The following is a 25,885-nucleotide window of genomic DNA, read 5'->3' on the forward strand; positions in this document are numbered from 1 at the left end:
TGGAAAGATTTACCTATTGCATTAATAGAACATGTTAATTGTATTAAAATGAATATTTTTCTCAAATTCAATATCTTTTTCAATCTATTCCTTGTAAGATTCCTCAAAAATTTGTTAAAGACTTAAATGCTGTGGTGAGGAGGTTTTTATGGAAAGATAAAATGGTAAGGGTATCATTACAGAAATTAACTTGGAAGTATGAATTAGGAGATTTGCAACTCCCTAATTTTCAAAATTATTATGAATCACCACAGTTGAAATTTATTAATAGGCTGTTTGAAGTGGACCAACCTTTGATAAGTGCTAATATTGAGTTATCTCAGATTGGTGAGAAGAAGATGGATCCGTTTATTTATCGATGGAATCCCCAATATTTAAGTAACTATAATTCACCTGGGTTGAAATATTTAATAGATTTTTATATAAAAAATGAAGCTACAGGTACTCAAGGTAAAATTTTGAGTAAAACCACTTTGTATTAAAATAAGCTTTTCCCTTTTACTCTTAATAATCAATTTTTGAAGTTGTGGGATTAAAAAGGTATTAAATTGATAGAAGATTGTTAGGAAGCAGGATATTTTATTTCATTTCAAAGAATGAAAGAGAAATATGATATATCTTTGAATTTTTTTTATTATCAAATTAAAGCCTTAATGTTGGATAATTTTGGGCGTACATTACAGTTAGCTAGATGGTCCAAGTTTGAAATTTTACTTATTGAAGATGGCAAGAAAAGATTCATATCTGAGATGTATATTTTATTATAGAATAAAATGCTTAAGCTGGATGTTCATAAATCTAGATAAAAATGGGAAAAAGATTTGGCTGTATCTATTTCTCAGGATGATTGGAGGATTTGAGGATAGTATGACTAAAATTGTAAATGTAAGGTATCAATTGGTTCATTATAATTTTCTTCATCAATTATATGTAACTCCAGAGAAATTAAGGAAATATAACTTTATTTCCTCAGATTTATGTTTTAGATGTCATAAGGAAGATGACTCCTTTTTACACTCTACTATGTGAGACGGTGAAACCTTTTTTGGAATGGATTAAAGGAACTTTTAAAAATGAAGGTTCCACTTGATCCTTTTGTTGGGTTATACTAAGAGATTGAGTTTGGAGTTAAAAATTAAATAAATTTCAAATTGCTTTTGTGAGATTGGCTTTAGCTGTGGCTAGAAAATGTTTGGCAATTACTTGGAAAAATGAGACTAATTTGAGTATTCAGAGATGGCATTTGGAAATGAGATCTTGTATTCCATTGGAAAAGATAACATATACTTTATGTAATAGTTATTCCTTTTTTTGTTAAAACTTGGAGCCTGTATTTAGATTATATGGGGTTGAATTATTAATTTCCTTTCCACACATTAGTGGTGTTGTTCCAATCCATGGCAACTGATTGATGAGTTTTATGTTATGTTATCTCCTCTTTCTTTCTTTTCTTCTTTTTTTGGGGTAGTTTAGAGGGAGTTGGAGAGTGATGGGTGGGTTAGGGTGGGGGAGTGGGGGGGTTGTAGGAGGTATTATTTACATAAAAATATCATGTATGTATTCTGTTTTTTCTTAAGCTGTATTTTTTATTGTATGTTTTATCATGATTAATAAATAAAATTTTCAAAAAATATATTTTAATTGTAAATTAACAATCATATAATACCTTATCTCATTTATCTACACTTATCTAAACTTATCTACATTTGACCCCCAACTATATGCGAATATACTTCTATTTGTGAGTGGGGAATGCCTTTGCCACTCCACCTCAGGCCTAATTCTGGAAAGGCAGTTCAAAAGTCAGTCTCAAAAAATCCAACGTTGACACGAAGGTTTTAGAGGGATGCGAAGAAGTTCACGAAGTAGGTGAGAGAGACCGGGGTGACAGATTGTTTATAAACTCACAAAATCCTTGTGGAGGTTTCCAGACTAATGAACTCTTCAGACGGGTGGCAACAAAACTCCCTCTTCTTTGGCATAGGGGACACAAAGTGAATGATGCTCACAAAGCTTCCAGAAGCCTTTCCGTGGGTCAGCTGATCAAAGTGAACCTCCACTTTTTGGTCACAGAGCAGAATTCTCATTCTCCTATAACATGGAGAAATCAGACAAACTGTATATCACCACATGAGGCCACTTTAGTACTGTGTAACTTCCAAGAGCTCTGCTCGACAGCACTGCTTCCTTAAAATGGTCCCTTCAGAAGTGACTTTTCCTTTGCCACAATGGGATTCAACACTTCCCTTTTGGCTACAATAGGATTCGTCAAATCTCCTTCAAAGTGACCTTTCCTTTAGCCACTTCAGCAGATTATAATTCAAAAAGATGTTGCTCCTGTGCTGTTCTCTTAAAATGATCCCTGAGCAAAACTGTGTACTGTATCTTGAATCTGTTGGACTCATGATCTCTGCACCTGGGTTTTCCAGGGCCCCTTCCTTTCTCTTCAGGTATATCCAGTTTAGGGCCCGGGGCTGCAGACCGCCAGGAAGGCTCTGCTGAAGCAGAATGGCATGCGCTCCATGGTGGGGAACACGGCCACCTGGCCCTCAGCCTCGACCTCGGTGGCCCCAGGTGCAAACTCCTCCGCTAGGCCGCCCTCAGACAACTGGATGGATGGATACTACAATCTCTGGTGATCATCCCAACGGCAGAACAGGCAGAAGAGGAGACATCTCCCAATGGCTGCAAGGCAGATGAGGATGCCCAGTAATGGGTAGGGAGCCTTGCGAGCACACCGCAAGAACTGCCGTAGACTCACAATGCTCAGGGCTTGTCTACCTTGCACGTGAAGCTTGGATTTGGTGGACTGTGTGGAAGAAACCATCACTAGTTCAATGGGCAGAAAGGCGTCTCTCAGCAATGCATCGTTGAGCGCTAAGAGGGCACAGTGAGACATACAGAACACTGCTGCCCATCCACTGCATCCTGACCTGTCTCGACTATGTCTTGCCACTGGGTCCAGATAGGCTGGGGCGAGAGAGTGAGGCTGATGACCTGCGCAACTCTCCCTCACTTTAATCCAAGTCAAGCGCAAGTCATGACTTCAAACCCAACATGCAACACCTAAAGTCCTGCGGCGATGGGGGAGTGGTGAAGTATCAGGTACAGATACACTGGCAGCTGTAGTCACAAACCTGCACACAGGTGGCCCAGGGCATAGGGTCGCTCTCTACTGGATCGAAGCAGCAGTTGAGTTCAGCAGTCCCCTGGGTGTCTGAGTAGCCCTCTTTAGGTTCGCTCTGCTCACCTCCATGGAGGAAGGGGCTGGAAAAGTTGCCTCAAACATAGTCTGCTTCACTTCACCCTGACCAGCTTACCACAGCTGGTGGGAATCCCTCATAGCGGTCGACCTAAAACAGTGAAGAAGAGAGTGATGGTGCTCAACCTTGACACATGGAACATGAGAACTCTACGAGATAACATCAAGGCAGACAGACCAGAGAGAAGAACTGCACTGGTTGCAAGAGAGCTAGCTCACTACAATGTAGACATAGCAGCTCTCAGCCAAACGCGCCTAGCAGACAAGGGCCAGCTGACAGAACGTAGTGGTGGATACATGTTCTTTTGGAGTGGTCACAGCAGTGCTGAACAACGAGAAGCAGGCGTGGGATTTACCATCAATTCTAGTCTCAGCCATAAACTCACTAAGCACCCAGAGGGCATCAACAACCACTTGATGACACTCCAGCTCCCACTTGCAAACAAGAAGAGTGCTCCGCTGATTAGTGCCTATGCCCCATGACCAACTCAGATGACATTAAAGACAAGATCTATGAAGAACTCGACGCCCTCATTTCAGCAATCCCACAGTCAGAGAAGCTCATTGTTCTTGGGGACTTCAATGCCAGAGTAGGGACAGACTACCAAACCTGGGAAGGGATCATTGGAAGACATGGCACTGGCAAGCGTAACAGCAACATCCTTCTGCTCCTCAAGACATGACCTTGTCATCACCAACACCCTGTTCTGCCTACTCACCTGTAAGAAGATATCATGGATGCACCCAGGCTCGAGGCACTGGTGTCTTATTGACTACGTCATCACCAGGAAGAGGGACAGGATGGACGTCAGAGTAACGAGAGCCATGTGTGATGCCAACTGCTGGACTGACCACCACCTCATTGTGTACAAGTTCAGGCTTTGCATTCTGCCCATGAGAAGACCCCAAGGGCAGAAGACTGCAAAGAGGCTGAATATCTCCAAGCTGAAAAGCAGCAGGGTTGCAGAAGAATTCGCTGATGACCTTGAAGGCAGACTACCAGACACACCACAGGAAGATGGGACCAGCGTTGAGGAACAGTGGATGGCCTTCAGAGACACTACCACCCTCGAACATCTCAGACCAACAACCCGAAGAAATCAAGACTGGTTCGATGAGAATGACAAAGAAATACAGGCACTACTAACGAAGAAATATCAGCGGTACAGTGCACATTAGAATGACCCCACGTTGGTAGCCAAGAAAGATGCCTTTGCCAACGCAAGAAGAAAGGTGCAGAAAACACTTCGCGAGATGCAGGACAGGTGGTTTAGCAAGAAGGCCGATGAAATCCAGGGCTATGCAGACTGCCATGACATAAAGTGCTTCTACAATGCGCTTAAAGCTGTATACGGACCCCAGTCCTCCGGCTCCTCAACCCTCCTCAACTCAGATGAGACGCAGCTGCTGACAGAGAAGAGGCAGATTCTGGAGTGGTGGGCTCAGCAGTTTTACAACATCCTTAACCGCCCTGCCGACATCAACAATGAGGCCATTGTCTGCCTGCCCCAGGTAGAGATCAACAAGAACCTCGACACCCTCCCCACAGTAGATGAAGTCATAAAGGAAGTGAAGCAACTGTCCTGTGGCAAAGTGCCAGAACCCGATGCAATCCCTGTTGAGATATACAAAGCCTTGTCATGATGCAAAAGCTGACTGTACTCTTCCAGTCCATGTGGAGAAAGGGGCAGGTCCTGCAACAGCTGAAAGATGCCAGCATAGTCCACATCTACAAGAGGAAAGGCAACCGCCAGTCTTGCGACAACCACCGAGTCATCTCCCTTTTGTCCATTGTGGGGAAGATTCTGGCCTGCATCCTGCTCAAGCACTTTCTCCAACATCTTCAGCAAGGTCTACTCCCAGAAAGCCAGTACGGCTTCCATGCTGAACGCGGGACCACGGACATGATTTTTGCTGCGCACCAACTCCAGGAAAAATGCCAGGGGCAACACAGTGACCTCTTTGTGACCTTTGTTGATCTAACCAAGGCTTTTGATACGGTCAGCAGAGGAGGCTTGAGGAAGATCATGGAGAAGTTTGGATGCCACAGCAAGTTCATTACAATCGTCCGGCAGATCCATGATGGTATGATGGTGAAAGTTCTGGATGATGGCGATGAAAGCCAACCATGTTCGCCTGGACAGGCGCCAACTTGCCTTGACCAGCACAATAACCAAGATAAGTCATGGCAAACAAGGCTGCGTTCTTGTCCCGACTCTGTTCAGTATGGTATTCTCTGCCATGCTGACAGATGCCTTCCATAACTACGAAGAAGGAATCTATGTCAAGTACAGGACTGATGGCAGGTTGTTCAACCTCAGGCAGTTAGAAGGTGCAAGAGACTGTCATCAGAGACTTCTTGTTTGCTGATGCCTGCGCACTCAGTGCCAGGACAGAGCAGAAGATGCAGTGTGAAATGAACGGCTTCTCAAAAGACTGCGAGAACTTCGGTCTCACTATCAACACCAAAAATACCAAAGTTATCTACCAGTCTGCCCTAGGAAAGACATACCAGGAGCCACATATCACAGTGAAGGGCCAGAACCTCCAGGCAATCGACAACTTCACCTACCTGGGCTGCATACTCTCTTGCGCAGTGAATATAGATGATGAGGTCAACAACAGGATTGCCAAAGCTAGCGCTGCATTTGGGAGACTCCATGAGAATGTCTGGGAGCAGAGAGGACTCAGCCTTGCCTCTAAGCTGAAGATCTACTATGCAGTTGTCCTTACCACTCTCCTTTACGCCAGCGAGACCTGGACTGTCTACAGCAGACACGCCAAACAGCTCAACCACTTTCACCTGAGCTGTCTCTGCAAAATCCTCCACATCAGGTGGCAGGACAAAGTCCCCAACATGCAAATCCTGGAACGTGCTAGGCTCTGCAGTGTCTCCACCCTCCTGCTGAAATCTCAAGCCAGGTGGGCTGGACATGTGGTCAGAAATCCAGATAGTCAATTGCCTAAGCAGCTGATGTATGGAGAACTAAGTCAGGGCAAGTGCTCAGTCAGGGGGGCAGAAGAAACATTGCAAAGACTGCCTCAAAGCGTCCTTCAAAGGCCTGAGTGTCGACATGAACACATGGGAGAAGCTTGCCCTTGACTGTTCAGCTTGGCGCAGCAAGATCACAGTAGGAGCCTGTGCAGCTGAAGTCAGGAGCATCACCGAGGCGCAACAAAAGCGTGCTGTGCGCAAGGCCTGAGCAGCATCCACGGCCGTGACAGCACCCACCTACTTGTGTCCCACATGTGGGCGAGCCTTCAGGGCCTAGATTGGCCTCACCAGTCACCTCCGGACCCACACCTACAAATCTCCCATTTGACTTTGAAGCCATGGTCATCTTCGACTATGAAGGGCGAACAACAACATCCAATTTAGGAACATGCTGTCCTCAGCCTGCCTGCTCACAGTCAAATTCCCAAACTTGTAGGCTGATTTGTTCTCTTAAAGTGACAGTCTCATTCGAATGAAAATGAACTAGGAGCACATAATATCTCCCACCAACAAAGAAAATTTTGAGCTGTAAGAGCAATATTTTAACTGGAAACTACAGTGTCAGAGATAATAAATTCACTATTTACATAATCTAATACAGACAAATATAACATTTTTCAGTCATATTGAAAACTAAACTTCTTGAATGGCATCAGCAAAGTTTTTACAGAACTTTCTGTAATATTCTACCATTACCAAAAAAACATCCTAATATCTTTCTTTCTGGGGGGATGGGAAACTCAGAAATAGTCTGAATGTTCGCCTGGACAGGCGCCAACTTGCCTTGACCAGCACCATAACCAAGATAAGTCATGGTAGCATGGCAAATTCACTTTTAGCTACATTCTCAATAAGGTTGGCTTTCAAAATTTTGTCAAACTATTTCTCTAACGCAAGAGAAATGGGCTTCCCTGTAACCAAGTCATCAAAATAAGCATTTCTATTCAGTTAATAATTCTTTGGAATGTCCCTGGAGCATTTTTCATTCCAAATGGTAGAACATTATATTCATATAACCCTGACACGGTCACAAATGCAGAAATTTCCCAACCTCTCTCTGTTAAGGGAACCCACCAGTAACCCTTTAGTAAGTAGATCTTCGTAAGAAACTTTGCATCTAAATTCTGCAAAATACTCGAATTAGACAAATGAACTGGGACAATGTTTTGCTTGATGTGACCCTCGCAAGAGTCAGCTTATGCCATATCAGGGTCCCTAAACTCCTCAGTTTTATCAGCAACTAACACCTCTGGTGAAGGCTGGTCCTTGCTAAAAGCCAATTTCTCATGTTGATGTGGCAACTCTGCATTCTACATCTTCGATCATGTGTTTTAACTTCAGTCACCTTGACTCTATCTCATATGGGCCTGAACATTTTGCCCTAAATGGATTAGAATTTGTTGGGAAGAGAATTAAGGGGATTTCCCTGCTGGTGGTGGATGCAGTGGGATGAATTGCTAGCTGCTCCTACCTTGTTAGCTCCCACGTTACACATTTCAATCTACCTTGTGCTTAATTTGGAGGTTGTTGTTAATATCAACTCTTCTACTTTCTCCAATTTGTTTTACAACTATCTGTGATGTCTCGAGCTGGAAAAAAGGAGGAGGAGGAAGTCTCTTGACTAAGGATTTCTAAGACTTCAAAAAAGAGATTAAAGATATGAAAACCACCTTAAATCAAGTTTCTGGAAATATCAAGGATATACAGCAACATATAAACGAGCACGACTCCAAGATCCAGGAAATGCTGTGCCAGTGTTTCACAATTCTGTGGGGAACAATCTGCAATGGGACAATTCAAAGCCGAAGAAATCCAAAGATTTATCAATGAAAAAGTCCAAGGTTTGGAAGCAGCAGGGAGCAGGAGGAATAACTTGAGAATTATTGGTTTGAAGGAAAGGATTGAGTCTGGTCAACCTTCTAAATTCTTTGCAGACTTTCTTTCTGAATTTTTTGGGGAAGAAGTGTTGCTGACACCACCCCCCCGCTCCCTGAAATTGACAGACCTCACCGGTCATTTGTTCCCCAACCTGCTCCCATTGCGAAATCCAGAGTAAATATCCTTTGCTTGCTCCTCTTCCAGATGAAAAATTTACTTTTAAAAGAATCATAATGGTCACTTGATATTATGTCTTACTTAAGTTTGGAGAAAATTAGATGTAGCATTGAAGATGTCAAGGTTGAATTTGAGGAGATGTGGGGCCCATTCATGGATTCCTATTATAACCTGAAGATGTAGTTGTGTGAATGCCCTGCCTGATGTCTGAGCGTCGCGATTCGATTCATGTCTACTTACTATACCCTGGCTAAATTTGTTTAGTGGGATGGAGGATTAGTAAAGGGGGGGGGGTTCTTTTTTCTTATTTTTATTTTGAGAGAAAACCAGGCTCTAGTAGACAATTAATAATGATGACATCATAGAATAGGATAAAGATTATACTCCCTATATGGGATTGTTAATTCTATCTTACTATTTGCTGTTTAACGTTAGAATCCAAGGTTTTGAGCCAGATATGTTGCCTGATAATTAGGGTTTAAATTCCGTATTACAGTTTATATATATATATAACAGTTTATATATGTTATGTATATCCTATCAGTTGAATTAGGTAATCAGTTAAAAATCATGTATAAAGGGTGTTTTTCTATTAAAAGTCAATAAAAATATTTTAAAAAAGAAAGAAAAAAATTGCAAAACAGAGGGACCCTGCAAAACCATTCACAGACCTTCAGAATCGTGGATAATTATCCCCCTGAAATGATGAAAGCACGAACTGCCTACAAGGATGTGATGTCTCAACTCTCCAGAGCTGGTTTTTGACCTTCTTTATCCAGCTAAATTGGGAATCACCTTACAGAATAATACCAAGAAGAGCTTGACTCTCCAGATGTTGTGACTAAGTTCCTTAAAGAAAACTCAACAGCTACTTCTTTTTCACCTACTGACTGAAATTTATCTATTGACTTGCGATTTTCATTTTTTTGCAGTCTTTTACAATGGTTTGAGCTTTAGTTTGTCTTGACCTTACATTGAAATGAAGTTCAAATGATTTTCTTTTACAGAGTGCAACATTTCTTATTTCATGAGGGAATGTTTTTCTATGCTACAGTATATTGAATTATTCTTTGCTTTAAACTATTCTTCTTATATCTGTATATTCAATGATTTAAAAGAGAGGTTTACCTTTCCTTGGACATTATTTATTTTTTGTTCCTTATACAGAACAATAATTTCTGTTTGTGTTAAAGTCAGTCGATGTTGGCATTTGAATCTTGTTATTTAGTCATAACAACTCCAGCAGACGGGAGAGTTTTTTTACCTTGAAAATTTAAATTTCAGATACTGCCAGCTGAGAGTGTTTTATGGGATTGATTGTGGGGAATCTCTGGCTTGGGAGAGGGGGGAATCAAGTTAATTGGGATTTTGTGCTGTGTTTACTATGGGGCTTGCCATCTTTCCAAAGTTATGCTATTTGAAGTCTTTAGCTGGCTAGAGATTTAAAACTATTGTTATGGAATGTTTCTGGTTTGAACAATCCAGTTGAAAAGAGGAAGGTATGTTCACATATTAAAAAGTTTCATCTTTTTACAAGAAACTCACCTTTGTCTATTTGATATTCCATGGTTCTGGAAGTGACAACAGTTCCATGTAGCGTTTATGGCCAAATCCAGGGGAGTTTCAATTCTAATAGATAAATCACTACCTTTTATTAAACATGAGTTAATTAGCAATAGCAATGGTCAATTTGTTATTTATCTGGTAAATAATATCACAAGCTATACGTTTTTGTTTATATCTATGCTCCTAATATAGATGACCCACAATTTTTTGAATGCCTTTTCTCTTTGTTACCAGATTTAAATACCTAATCTTTGGTTATAGCCAGTGATTTAAATTATTAGCTTTACCCAATATTCGACCATTCATCTCGCAAAACTGTTAGTTTAAATTAGTTAGCTGTACTAATTAATTCCTTTATGTTACAATCTGATATATTGATGTGTGGAGAATTTTCAACCCTGATGATAAAGTTTTCCTTCTTTTCTAAGGTTCACCATACATATACACGTATTGATTACTTTCTCATGGATAAGCAATTAATCCCTATTGTTGATTCTTGTAATTATTAATGTATAATCATTTCTGACCACTCCCCAATGGTTTTATCTTTTAATATCCCGGACTACTAGACAATGGCCATTTAATCCTCTTTTATCATCGGACTCTGTTTTTTTTTAAAAATTTTATGAAATATCAAATCGCCTTTTTAAAAAAATGAAAATACCTCCTCAAATGTTTCGGAATTAACAGTCTGAGATGCCTTTAAAGCTTTTTATCAGAGGTCAAATATTTCTTATACAGCTAATCTTAGAAGGAAGGGAAACTCTGAGAGAGATGATTTTGCTGCTAAATTAAAACATTGATAAAAAAATATTCTCCAACCCTGAAACATGAGCTGAGGATTGAACACAAAACTAGATATGATCTCTTACTTACCCCATACAACCCAAATTATTAAAATCTAATTATGAATATTATGTCCATGGGGATAAGATTGGTAAACACTTAGCAAGCCAAATTAAAAGCCAAATTTCTAAACAACTTATTGCTGAGATTCATACAGCTGACAGTAAAATCACTAGCGATCATGTTAAAATAAATAACTATTTTTCTCAGTTTTACTCTAAATTATAAAGTTCTGATCTTGCTCCAGATTGAACTTCGATATGGAACTTTTCAGACAAACTGACAATATCAGTTTCCTGAGATGATAAAGTTAAATTGGAGCAGCCTATTATCTCACAGCAGGAGATTTCGATGTCTATTAATTCTTTACAGTCCGCTAAAAGTCTTGGCCCAGATGGTTTTGCAGTAGAGTTTTCCAGCGGGAGATACATACTTCCCTTATTTGTTGACAACTAAAGGTAAAGGTTCAATTATTGTCATGTAATACCTCATTTACAATGTAACATACATGAAATTCTTTAACTTTTGTCTACCGTAAGGCAGACAGAGAGTCACCACTTTGTCCAGTGCCCCTCACAGATACCTACAGCACCTGGTGATCCTTGGCATTCTCCCCTCCAAGAACTGACTAATTTTGACTCGGTCTTTACTCAATCATTAAATTGTGGACAATTACCTCAAACCTTTTATGAAGCTACTATTTATCTTATTCTTAAAAAGAATAAAGATCCATTAGACTGTTCCTTTTATCGATCAATTTCTCTTTTAAATTTTGATGCTAAGATTTTATCCACGATGTAAGCTTCTAGGTTACAAAATTTAATGCCTCTCATTATTTCTAAGGATCAGACTGGTTTTATCAAAGGACATTATTCACAATTCAATGTTCTTCGACTTTTAGGCATTATTTATTCCCTTACTATCTTGTCCTCTGAATGCATTCTCTCTCCAGAAGCCAAAAAAGCATTTGATAGGATCAATTTGTAAATTGGATTAAATTCATATATTCATCCCCTACAGCTTCAATTTTTTTCTAATTCAACTGAATTACTTTTAAACTACATCGAGGAACCAGACAGGGTTGTCCTTTAAGTCCACTTTAATTTAATTTGGGTTTGGAGCCACGAGCATTGTCTTTCCCAGGAATCTCCAGAGCTGGAATTATCCATAAAGCATCTCTTAATGTTGATGATCTTGCTCTATTTATCCAATACTGACCATTCAATTCCACAGATTTTATTACTTCTTCAACCTGGTCAATTCTCAGGGTAAAATTTGCAGAAGAGTGAAATAGTCCCTTTGGATTCTTCCCACTCTTTAGACCCATCTCTCCCTTTTAAAATTGTTAATAATTAATTTAATTATCTCTGTATTACTATTACTAGAAAGATCACTAATTTGTTTAAGAAAAACTTTCTTAATTTACTGAATTATGTTAAGAAGTCCGTATCGCAATGGTCTCCTCTTTCGATGAAGTTAATAGGGAGGTTTAATATTATTAATATGAATATCCTGCCTAATATTTTTGTATGTTTTTCAAGCTGTCCCAGTATTTTCCCCTAAATCTTTTTATGATTCATTAGACTCCATTATTTCCTCTTTTATATGGAAAAATAAGTATCCCCGTTTGAAAGAAATGGGGGCTTGGTGTTACCTAATCTGAGACTTTATTACTGGCCAGTGAACATTATCTGGATATTGAATATTCAAGTGCCTCACGATGGATTGATGTAGAGATTAAATCCATTAAAAGACACTCTCTTATCTCAATATTTTGAACACCTTGGCCTTTTATGGTCTCCAAACTAACTGATAATTTGGTAGTTAGACATACTTTGCATATTTGGTTCCAATTTACAAAGCACTTTGGTTATCACAATTTTTATTAACTGTTCCAATTTTTCATAATTCCTTTCTTTTACCTTTGGTCCAAGACATTGGATATGATCAATGGTCAAATCTGGGTATTCAATCTTTCTTGGGCTTATATATAGATCAAAACTTTGCCTCTTTTGAGCAATTATCCGCTATATTTAAATCATTTTTTGTCCAATATTTAGAATTTAGAAGCTTCTTAAATTCCTTAACATTGAGGCTTCCCCAAGACTTAGATTTTAATCTCATCTGGGAAGTATATAATTGTAAACTTAATCAGAAAGAACTGATTTCAGCTCTTTCTGAACGACTATTAAGATCTAGCGATAGTTCCTTATCTAACATTAGGAAAGTTTGGGAACATGACTTACAACAATTGTTTGCTGAAGATACTTGGGAGTCTATATTGAGAAGGGTACTCTTTCCTCTCTGTGCTAGATTTAAAGTAGTCCATAGGGCCCACTATTCCAAAGTTCAATTAACTAAATTTTACCCCAATATATCCTCTAAAATGTGATAAGTGCACAACTCAGGAAGGGCATTTATGTCATATGTTCTGGTTATGTGCCTCCCTTTGTAACTACTGGAAAGAGGTATTTACTACACGATCAATAATTCCTGATGTAAATCTGTCTTTGAGCCTTTTTATTGCTGTGTTTGGAGTGAGTGGACCAATGGACTTAATTTTGACTCCATCTCAATCCCATGTGGTTGTTTTTGCTTCCCTGATTGCTCAAAGGCTCATTCTGCAGCAGTGGAAAGATGTTGTCCCTGCCACACAGACACAATGGTTGCTGGATTTGGTGGCATCCCTTTCTCTAGAGAAAAATCAGGTGTTCAACTACTACATCGAGTATGAAATTCTCTTCTCTTTGGAGTTCTTATTTCAACTATTTTCAAAATTTATAGATCAATTATTTTTGGTTCTTATTATCTTCTTTTCCTTTCCCCCTTTTTTTTGAACCTATTAGTCTCGAAATTAGTCGTTGATGCCTGCAATTGCTCAGGTTGGGGTTAGAAATTAGATTAGCAAGAGATGTTTTTTTTTCTTTTTTTTTCTTTTCCTTTCATCCATAACATGGATCATATGGATCTTGTTTACAGTTGTTTGTCTGTAATTCTATTTTATATTTACATGAACATGATATCAGATGTATTATTTTAGAAAAAGGTTTGCCAAAAGCAGGAATAGGTTTTAAAGGAGCTACTGGGAGACTCTGATTAGATTTCTCCATAACCTGACAGGTGTGACAGGACTGACAAAATGTCACAACATTTTTTATCAGGCTCAGCCAATAGAATTGTTTCATGATCTTGCATATAGTTTTATTTATACCAAGATTACCATCCAAGGGCGTTCTTTGAGCCAAGATTAAAATTTCATCCTATAGGCTTCAGGAACTAAAACATGGTGATTAACCACCCATTCTTCATTGGCAGGGATATCAAGTGATCTCCACTAGCACCTCTTCCTTAAAATAATATCCAACTGGCACTTTCTTAATTTCCTTCTCAGAGAGAGCTTTATATCTCACCTCAGCAAGATCAGGATCTTTGTTCTCCACCACTATAAACACTTTTTCAGACAATGTCACACCTTATTCTTGGGTTTAACACCAGAACCTCTGGTCCAAACTGTCTGGATGGTCAAGCTTTTTAGACATAGTTTACCTTACTGCACAGGCTGGATATATATCTGAATCTGGTTTTGTTTCCTCAGTGGATGGCTTGGCAGTCAACTACATTGCAGGGACAACTTTAGCCTCTGCAAGGTAATTTCCCTAATTTGTTTTCCACCTTACTTGGATATACCACTCAGGAAGGTATTACTTGGAACAAATTTAACCCTCTGGAAGGCTCCAATTGGCACGATCTTAACCCTATGTGTTAAAGCATACTCATCTGCTATTTCAGCAGATTCATGGCAAGTTTCCATGTCTTCTTCATACTGTCTTTGCCTCTCAGCTTTCTCTCTTCTAAGTTTATCTAATTCCAGCTCAAGCCACTTTTGCTTCTCCTCAAATCTTCTTTGCCTCTCTGCATCTCCAATCAAAGTTTTTCTAACTCAAACTGCCTTTGTCTCTCAGCTGCCTCCTCTTCAAATCATCTTTGTCTCTTGGCTTCCTCCTTTTGCTTTTCAGCTTCCTGCACCTCAAATCTCCTTTACCTCTCTGCAAATTTACATTTTTCCAATTCTAGTTCAAACTACTTTTGTTTCTTGGATTCATCCCTTCTGTTTATTTTTCTCTCAAACTCCAATCCACGTTTATGCAACTCCATTTGCTCTCCCCGTGACCTCTGCTCACAGGATTCACCTTGGAGAAATTGTTTTGCCTCCTCCTCTCCAAACTTCCCTTTCATTACATAATAGTGACCTAGAATTTTCTGGATCTCTGCCTTTTTCATTGATTATTTGACCACCACAAGTTCCAACTTTTGTGCAATAGTCGACAACTCACTTTTCGTTCACACCCTGCAAATCTGCAAGGGTGGGCGATCCCAGAAACTTATCAATGCCCATCACTCCTATTATTCCACACACAAGCCTTTTATTTGGCTTAAAAATTTTAATTAATCAAATTGAAAATTATCCGATCACTCGGCTCCCAATTTGGTGTGATCCCAGATGACGATCCCCCAATTTTGTTAATCTATCAGAGAGCAGCAATAGAAATGAGCCCAGAAGCCTTTCCGTGGGTCAGCCGATCAAAGTGAACCTCCACTTATTGGTCACAGAATGGTATTCTTATTCCCCCATAACACAGAGAAATCAGACAAACTGCATGTCACCACATGACCGCAATATCCTTTCAAAGGATGCTTCTCCAAGTGCTTTCTCCTTAAAATGCCCACTACTCATTCCCCTATAACATGGGGAAATCAGATAAGTTGTCTGTAAACATACGCAAGGCCACTTCAGTACTGTATTATTTCCAAGAGTTCTGCTCCACAGCATTGCCTCCTCCAAAATGGCCTCTTCAAAAGTGACCTTTATTTATCGTTCATACCATGCTCGCACGGTAAAGCCGTGATAGTGTTTCTCCAGGACTGCAGAGCATATTTACATAAATATAAGTTAGAAGTTAAACACGTTAAAATATTATGCTATATACTGTAAAAGTCTATGGTATACTATCTACATATGTTCTGGGAATTCAGGAGCCTGATGGCTTGGGGGAAAGAACTGTTGCCCAATCTGGGTGTAAGGGCCCGAGTGCTACTGTAGCTCCTACCATATGGCAGAAGGGAGAACAGTTTACGTGACAGGTGTGTGGAGTCCTTCACAATGTTTATTGTCTTTCACCTGCATGAAGTGTTGGAGATGTCCATCATGATAGGAACGGAGCCCTCAATGATCTTTTCCACTGACTTCACTGTCCTATTCAGGGTCCTGCAGTCTGAGGTGATACAGCATCCAAGCCAGGCGGTGATGCAGTTGCACAGGATGCTCTCAATACTTCCTCTGCAGAATGTAGTGAGGATGGAGGGTGGGAGATGGACTTTCCTCAGCCTTCACAGGAAGTAAAAGCACTGCAGGGCTTTCCTGGCTAAAGATCTGGTGTTAAGGGTCCAGGTGAGATTCTCCACCAAGTCCACTCTGAGGAACATGATACTCTTGATGACCTCAATGGTGGAGCTGTCAATGGTCAGTGGAGTGTGGTCCTGCCTGGGCAATTTTGAAGTTGACATCCATCTCATTTTTTTTATTAATGTTCAGATGCAGGTTGTTGGCTCTGCATCAGCCCATTAGCGACTGCACCTCATCTCTCTATGCTGACACCTCACTGTTACCAATAAGGCCCACCACAGTCTTGTCATCAGCAAAATTGATGTGGTTCAAGCTGTGTTTAGCTGCACAGTTAAGGGTTATCGAAGTAAACAGCAGTGGACTAAGTTCACAGCCCTGGGGGGCTCCCTCGCTCAGTGTGATGGTCTTGGAAGTGCTGTTACAGATCTGGACTGCCTGAGGTCTCCCTGACAGGAAGTCGAGAAGAGGGAGGTGTTTAGACCCAGCAGGCCCAACTTCCTTATCAGGTACCATTGTATGATCGTGTTGAAGTCAATAAACAGCATTCGAACATATGAGTCCTTATTTTCCAGGTGGGTGAGGGCCAGATGGAGGGCGATGGAGATGGCATCATCCGTAGAGTGGTTGGATCTATATACAAACTGCAGGGGGTCCTTTGCCACGATACAATTCAACAAGTCCTCTTAAAAGTATCCCTTTCTTTGGCCACATGAAGCCACTTCAGCAGAGTATAATTCAAAGAGCTGTTGTTCTTGTCCTGCTCCCATAAAATGGCCCCTGAACTAACTGTCTCTGGAATCTGTTGGTTATATGGTTTCCGCACCTGGGTTTTCCAGGACCCCTTCCTCTCTCTTCAGATGTATCCAATTTAGGAACACGCTGTCATCAGCCTGCCAGGTCACAGTTAAATTTCCAAACTTGAAGCTTGATTTGTTCTCTTAAAGTGATTGTCCCACACAAATGAAAATGAACTGGGAGCGCATAATATACATAACATCACATACAACCCTGAGATTCTTCACTCCCGAAGGCCAGGCAGAATTTCAATTTATCAGTACTTCAAAAATCTGTACTCAAGAAAAGATAAGTATACAATGAGAGACTGTAAACAAAGAAAAAAATATAAATACACTGACCACAAAATACAAAAAAACCTCCCAAAATATTGAATAATAAATAATGTGCAAAGTAAGAATCCTGAAATGAGTCTCCGATTGAGTCTGTGCTTAGCTGTTTGATGGTGGAGGGGTAGCAACTATTCCTGAACCTGGTGTTATGAGTTTTGGGGCAATGATACTCTTTCCTAATGTCAATAGCGAGAACATAGCATGTCCCGGGACATGTGAATCTTTCATGATGGCTGCTGGTCTCCAACAACAGCGTCCCATGTAGATTTTCTTAATGGTGGGGAGTGTTTTCTCTCTGTACATTACCATTTGGAGGGGTATTGGTGTCCCCATACGAGACCATGATGTAGCTGGTTCAGTACACTTTCCACCACACATCTGTAGAAATTTGCCAGAGTTTCTGATGTCATTACCAAATCTCCGCAAAGTCCTGAGGGAGTAGAGGCGCTGATGTGCTCTACTTTGTATAAAAAGGACCTAAATGTTTGTGCCCATTACCTTGCGCAAGGCTTTCTGCTCAGAGGTATTGGTGACCCTAAAAGCAAGGCAGTAGGCCTTGCTTTCTACACATCTGTAGAAGTTTGCCAAAGTTTATTTTGTCATACAAAATCTCTGCAAACTCTAGTGAAAGCAGAGGCAGACATACTTTCTTCATGATGACATTGGTGGGTTGGGTCCAGGAAAGGGTCTCTGGGATAGTGACTCCAAGGAGTTTAATTTGCTCCACCTATCCACCTCTGATCCCCCAATAATCACTGGATCGTGTACCTCTGGTTTTCCCTAAAGTCCGCAATCAGCTCCTTGGTTTTGGTGACATTAAGTTTGAGGTACTTGTTACTACACCATTCAGCCAAGTTTTCAATCTCCCTTCTGTATGCTGACTCATCACTTTTTTATACAACCCAATACCGTGGTATCATCAGCAGGTCTGTAGATGGTGTTGTTGTCGACCCGAGCCACACATCATAGGTGTAAAGTGAGTAGAGCAGGGGCTAAGGACGCAGCCCTGTGTTGCTCCAGTACTAATGGAGATTGTGGAGAAGATATTTTTACCAATCCTCACATTGTGGTTTGGAAGTGAGAAAATCCAGGATCCAATTGCACAGTGGTGTGAAACCCAGGTCCTGGATCTTGCTGATCAGTTTTGAGGGAATTATGATGTCAAATGCTGAACTGTAGTTGATGAAGAGCTTCCTGATGTATTTGTTTTGCTGTCTAGGTGTACCAGGCCTTTGTGTTGAGCCAATGACATGGTATCTGCTATAGAGCTGTTGCTGTGGTAGGCAAATTGGAATGGATCCATGACCCCATTCAGATGGGAGCTGATCTGCTTCAACCACAGCCTCTCAAAACACTTAATCACTGTTGATGTGAGAGTCACTAGTCGATAGTCATTTAAGCAGGTTACCACACTCTTCTTATAATTAACACCTGTTTGAAACCGATGGTTACCACGCACTGTCGGAGTGAGATGTTGAAGATATCCACGCATACATTTGCATGTTGGCTAGCACAAGTTTTCAGTCCTTGGCCTGGGTACTCCATCTGGAGCAGATATTTTCCTTGGATTCACTTTCCAGAAGGCAGCTGGCACATCATCTTCACTTTGTGACAGCAGTGCTTCTTCTTTGTTCTGTTGGACAATTGGGTGTAGAAGGCATTGAATTTATCTGGGGCTGAAGGTTTGTTGTCTCCTTCTGCCCTGGATTTGGTTTTATAGCAGGTCATGTCAAGGCTAAAGTGTTTATTTCCAGAGTGTAGGTTCTATTCTTCTCACCATAACAGTGGTTGGCAGATAAATTGAAATCCAGATTACACTGCACAAACATGAATTCTGCAAAGAAAACATAGACTTCTGTCATGTAAACTCAAACTGTTCCTTTGCAAACCCAGTTTGTCAGAAGTGTATCATCAATGTTCCCAGTGCTTGAATTCCTAGGGGAATTATAAATGAGTCGACACAGGACCAATCTGTTCTTCAAATTTGATTTTCTGGGATAGACAGATAGTAATTATATGGTGTACAAATCTGTTTCACAAGGCTCAGGAAGAACTGCTACCCCTCCACCATCAGATCCCTCAACCACAAACTCAATCAAGGACTCAGTTAAAGACCCGGGCACTCTATTGATTTTATTTTACTCTCTGTATTGCACAGTAAGTTTGTTTACATTTCTTTATTTGCTTACATTTGTAACATTGAATAAAATTGGTTTTGCACTACCAATAAGATGTAATTTTGCCTCGGCCGCAGGGAAAAGTATCTTTGGGTTGCATGTGATGTCATGCGGGTACACTGACAATAAATCTGAAATCTGATAACATTTGGGATCTAATCTCTGCCCTTCCACAATTTTCCTTGTGTGATGAGCCCAAAGGACTCAAAAACCAGCAATAACAGTAATTCACCAAGACCATGGCGACTTAAGCAAAACTGCTTTATTTTCTTAATACAGAATAAGATCAATATTTAACTTATTACTATTAACTTAACCCCCTTCTAATTCTAAGCACACATGTACATAATGTTTATGTGTTTAGGAAAGTTGTTTTTCACTGTTCAGTCTTTCACTTTTAACTTCTCCAAGTTCACAGGTATCAGGCAATTTTCATACTGTGCACAAAACTAAACATTTATTATCTTAATCAGGCTCTTGTGGTTTAACTTAAGTTGTTACTGCACAGGAAGGTTTCAGAGAGATATTCATTGTTCATTGGACAAACTGATCTCCTTCAATCAGCATCTAAGGTGTGTTACCGAAGAAACCTTCCCCACTCCCCCCACCTTGGATTTTTCCTAAAGATAACCTCTTCTTGTGTTAATTTGTGTTAACACAAGGAGTTCTTTTTCCTCTATTTTAGGAGAAACACATTAACCAGCCACAAAATCTGCAATTGACCACAGAGATTTAGAATAGGCTGAATTCGGAACTCAAAACCCGTCTTGAAATGGGGTCATGCAGCAGGTCTATCAACTTGCAGCCTTCACTACAAACTGCTGCAGAATATTCTCCAACTCTCTCTCGGTCTCCCAAACAATGTATGTTTTCTCTCTGCAAAACCACGTGGCCCGAAATTTAAAACTCTGGCAACAGTCTAGCAGCAAAAGATTTCTCAGTTCTTGTGCCCCCTGTTCAAACATGCAGGTGCATTAAAACCTACTTGTGAAACTCTCGCAAGCACTTCCCTTTGTCTCTGCAAAGCCAACTGCAGACATGAAGTCTACTCTTGCATAGCTCTTGCATGGCAAATGAGATGTTTGTTTGTGAAATGTGACCTAATAACTAAACCTCACAATCTTACCCTTTTAAAATATATTTCATCATAATTTTATTAACTTATTCTGTAACCCTTGCCTCAACCTGTAAGCTATCTGTCTATCCCAGAAAATCAAATTTGAAGAACAGATTGGTCCTGTGTCGACTCATTTATAATTCCCCTAGGAATTCAAGCACTGGGAACATTGATGATACACTTCTGACAAACTGGGTTTGTGAAGGAACAGTTTGAGTTTACATGACAGAAGTCTAAGTTTTCTTTGCAGAATTCATGTTTGTGCAGTGTAATCTGGATTTCAATTTATCTAGGCTGCAGATTTCTAAATCACTCTGCAGGACCATCTGCATTCTCCTCCAATTAAAACTCTACGCTGAAGTTATCGGATTCTCCATGCATATTGAACATGAGCTGGTCATTGAGGCAAAATTTGATCTTGTTGGAGCCAAATCAACACATGATTGCCATAATTTCCCTCTGAAATACTGGAACATAGGAAACACCAGCTCTCTTCCCAATCAATACATTGATGAGAATGCCTCATGAACACTGGTTGCAAGCCTCGTGCCAATTTTTCACCCAGGGATTTAAGGAATGGTTTATTCTGGTGAATATTATAATTAGTGTTTGTATCTATTGATCATTTAGATGCAGCAAGGTATTTGCTAAATTTAATTCCAGCCTGATAGTGATTATGTAATTGTATTATAAGAAACATTGATTATTTTTGTAATGCAGATTTAATGACCATTTTCTTTGCTCACTCTGTACTGAGAATGGAGTTTGTGGGATGAATACGGTATAATAGTTCGCCATCTGCCCTTGCTAAGAAAGAGTTGCTATGGTCACAGCTAGCACTCACTAATGCCAGTTTGCAGTGATTTGATTTTCTTATCTTCAGTTGAACAGTCATGGGAAATAGATCTGGTTCAATTTTATTATATCATGCAGTTGAAATAAATTCCAAGATCCATGCATTCAAAATTAAAACCTGCCATCTAAAAGTCTAAGTGATTCCATTTATCTAATCCACATCTTTTAATCTGACATCAATCGATTGAAAAAATAGGAATTTGATTACATAGTAGTCTCCCGGTTTGCTCTTCATCACTGATTCAATAAGGTCACCAAAATCTATAGTGCAGCGGGGCTCCCACACTACGTTTCACAGGAAACAGTGCAACACGAAGAGATAAGTCACAGATTTACGTGCTTTCCAAGCTTTCCTGGACACCTGATGCCATTTCGTGCAATCCATACGGCGAACATGCTCCACTGCAAGACCCCAGGGCATCATTTCATTTTCTCAAGCCTTGATTGGTTGTGATTATGCAGTACAAGTTGGTAAGATATTAAGGTGTATGTTTTCTACTGGACAGCAAAGAAATAAAAGCAAATTGAATGTCAAGATGATCAGATAACATTTCTTCTCCTTCCAATTATTCAGGTTGGACTCCATGGAACTGGACAGACTATGATTCCTGATGTCAAATGATTGGTACACATATTGCTCCATAACACTTGGGCAGTGAGAAATAGGACTGTCGATTCAATCACAACCTAAAACTAAGTCCTACTTGCTTATTTTGTGCACATGTACTCTGATATTGATGTGGGAGAAGCTGATGGGATGACCAAAATTGACCCTTTCTGCCTGTCCCAACACTGCACCCCCCCCCCCAATTATAATGGTCAGATTCAACTACCATCAGATTCCTGAATGATCAATGAACCAATGACACTGTATTACTTTTTGTGCACTACTTTTTAATATATTGTTGGAACATGGTTCGTAACATGAATGATTGCACTGTGATGCTGGTGCAAAACATGGAATTTCGTGCCTTCTTCATGACAATGAATTCTGATTCTGAAGTTTCTTTAATAATGTTAATTCTTGCTTAAACTACTGTAGTTGGGTGGATGCTCTTTTCATATTATTTGATGTGAATGTCTCAAATGATCTTGCATCTTTTTTTTCTCCTACATTGCATTGAAAGCAATATTCTCAAATAACTCATCTGCTTCCTTAATAAATGACTTCCTGTCATTTCATCAAGCTGAATATTCTTCCTACTCTATCCTAAGGAGCACATGAAATAGCAATGAATCTTCATGCTTGAAAGAACAATGTTTAATTACAAAGGAAAACATGATGTTGGTGATTAATGTCACCGATTTATTGAAAGAAGAAATTTCCCTTTTTTTTTTACTTATTAATGTAAAATGGGAGTTATTGGCAAGACCAATATTTATTGCTCTGTCCCAACTGGTGTTAAGAAGAAGTGATAAGTTGGCTTTTGAACTAAATCAAAGCTTGTACGAGTGGTTATGATTTCGACTGTTTTGACCTGGGGGATCAGAAGGATCGTGTAATGATTTCACTCACCGTCAGAGTCTTCATAGGCAAGAATTCAGCCTTCATCATGACTAATGGGAGATATGACCATACTTCTTTCATTTTATGCACCTGTGTTTTGACTCCATGCTCTCCCTCCAGATTTCCCTCAATTGGATATCAATAGACAATTCTGCTACCTCCACCCTGATGCCATAATTGAACTCCTCATCTCCTCCATTCTCTTTTCAGCATTCTAAGGACTCACATCTTCATTGACATCCTCATGTATGCGCATACCCACCCGCCGACATACTCTTACACGCCCCCTACCTCTTTAGCTTTTCTAAGTGTCGATCCCAAGCCCAGTGCTGGAGGCAGAAGAAGAGCACTTCCACTTAAATCTTATGCGCTTCGGTCTATGCCAGGGCCACTAGCATTGATCTCAGGTGAAACAATGTACTTCTTCCAGTTTATTTGCTGCAGTTACTGCACACCGCAGAGAGATTGGCTAACTGCCTGATATCAAGTTTCTGTTCACTGAACTGTTGTGTCTAACCTGTGCAGCTCCTTAATTGTTGTGTTAAACCTATGCATCTCCTTAGCTTGTGCTCGTGTGGTCTCTGCTGCCCTACATATATTCACAGCCTTTTCCAGAGTCAAATCTTTTTCACGCAACAGTCTTTTTCTCTCCATTATCTGGGATTCTGCAAACTATTTTTGTCTTTAATGAGTGAATTTTTCAAATCTCCAAATTCACAGGACTTACTCAGTATGTGAAGCTTGGATAAGTATTGGCTGAAGCTCATACCTTGTTTCTGGTCACGGGAGAAAAAGTTGAATCCCTCAAATGTGACTTTTTACTTGGAACAAAATGCTCCTCAAATGTTGCCATCAGAGTGTCGAATGTGAAAACTGTCTCATCAACTTGAAAACTATATTAGATGTCCAAGGCATCTTCACCCATCACGTGCAGAAACATAGATGCTTTCTGTTTTCAATCAGTTTTTTCTACCCCACCAGCTTTTAACTAAATGTTGAATCACTGTTTGAAGCATTTCCTATTATTGGCTAGATTGCCAGTAAACTGCATCAGTGTGGGAAGACTTATCCATCCTTACAAACTATTGTCTTCATTTACTCACTCAGACACTTCTAACACCATGTTATGCTTGTCGTTGGAAGAAGAACGACGTTGCAAGGGCTTAACATTCAACTGATTTCCAAACAAGTTCCGTCATATGTCTTTTCCGGTTTCTGCCCAACCACGCACATTGCATGCTGGGAAATGTAGCTTGTATTTACGCCCACAATAACACGTGCAAAGCTTAGGGCTAGATATGATCTGTCTCCAGGCTCTTTGTGTCTCAATCCAGTATTATCTGGAACAGCACCATTTGCACCCTATCCCTGATCTCCGTCATGTCCAGGCAGCAAAAAGTCAGATACACCAATATCTGATTTTTGCAGACTTTATTCTTCAGCAGTCCAATGCATTGTGTGGAACATTGGAAAACACAGGCCCATAAGGAGCACCAGGACACCAGGGTCATCACCAAGGTGGGGGGGGGGGCATTCACGGGCATTGCTCCCCCAAGTGAGGTGCTTGTTGCCATCGCTCACCATCAGACTCACCCCCTGCATCACTAACATGCATCAAGCATCACTCGCGTCTAGCTTGATGCACATTAGTGACTCTCCACACAATAAAAGCAGATCTTTCGGCTGGTACTTTGGAAGAGATTAACGTTTGTTCGGCAGATAGATACAAGCACCACCCTCCCACTGCTGAACGAGCTTATGAGTGTTGCTCTGTGCCCCCCCATTACCCTAATGCACTCATTCTGGTGCCAACCCTGGGAGACACTCTTTTATATCCAGGGCCAATCACCACAAATGACATTGATTGCTTTTACTTGTTTTCTCATCAAAGGAAGCTATTTTGGCAGATTAAAATCATGCAACACAGGGGGTGTGGCATGATGGCATAAGGAGAAGTGGGAAGACAGCCCCCTCCTGGCAGAACTACTCAAAACCTGTTTTAAAGTTTTAAAAATATTAGAAACTTTTGATTATACTGTTGAAGTACTTTAGAAGCAGCCATGAAGAAAACCAGCAAAGAAAATGGCTGTCAAACAGTTAACAACTACTGAAGAATCTGGGCCTACCTTGCAAATTGAGCCTCCAGTCTCAATTTCTTCTCATCCCCATCCGCAACGCCAGTCCTCTGGTAGAATTCATACAACACAAGCGCCGACTTCACACATTGCTGCGGAAGATGGTGCCAGTGCCTGACATCGATTTCCTCCTGATCATGGCTGAGGCTGCAGGGGGCCTGACCTCCCTCAGTGCAGTGATTCTGGACTGATGGTGGGGGAAGGGGAAGGGCAAGTCCGTACCCGTAGTCGGGTCGAAGCAACCGGTATCAATGGAGGGTGAAGAGGTAGACATTGTTGGACTAAAAGAAGAGGAAGAACAAGCTACAGAGGAGGAGAATACAGTCATATATAAGAATAAGTACATGGTGAAGCAGACTCACCACTCAGAGTTATTAATTTATCCAAGCAGATCGAGCACTTGGCTATTCAAATGAGTCAAGGGTTTACAGTTATGAAGGAACAGCTTGCTGATATTAAAAGGGAACTATCTTTTATTAAATTGGATGTGGCAAATGTTTGAAAGTGGTGGACAAGGTTCAGGATGAGTTTAAAAAGATTGAAGAAGAATTCATTGATTGTAAAGATGATGTGGATCTCAATGTAAAGTAAGGATGAGGCAGCTGGAGGATTCGTTTACTGGCTGGGAGATTCAGAATAGTGACTTATTGAAGAAGATTGATGCCTTGGAGAATCAAAGTCGGAGAAATAATGTTTAAATAGTGGGTCTTCCAGAAGATTTTGAAGGTTCGGACCTGGTTCAGTTTTTTCAAAAGTGGGTCCCTGAGGTTTGGGGACAGAATATTTTCTGAAAGGGCAGGAACTGGATAGAGCTCATAGAGCAATAAGAAGGAAACCAT

General features: G+C 40.4%; 1 long non-coding RNA gene across 1 annotated transcript; it reads right to left on the reverse strand.

Moving 5' to 3' along the window:
- Nucleotides 1-652: 652 nt before the first annotated feature.
- LOC138738878 (uncharacterized) lies at nt 653-4,706 on the reverse strand. The gene is made up of 3 exons (XR_011341841.1): nt 4,620-4,706; nt 3,138-3,353; nt 653-2,091 (listed from the first exon to the last, which is right to left on the reverse strand). It is a non-coding gene; the product is annotated as an uncharacterized lncRNA (long non-coding RNA).
- Between the last annotated feature and the right edge of the window lie 21,179 nt (nt 4,707-25,885).

Source organism: Narcine bancroftii, chromosome 1 (genome assembly GCF_036971445.1).
Source record: "Narcine bancroftii isolate sNarBan1 chromosome 1, sNarBan1.hap1, whole genome shotgun sequence".
Lineage (NCBI taxonomy): Eukaryota > Metazoa > Chordata > Chondrichthyes > Torpediniformes > Narcinidae > Narcine > Narcine bancroftii.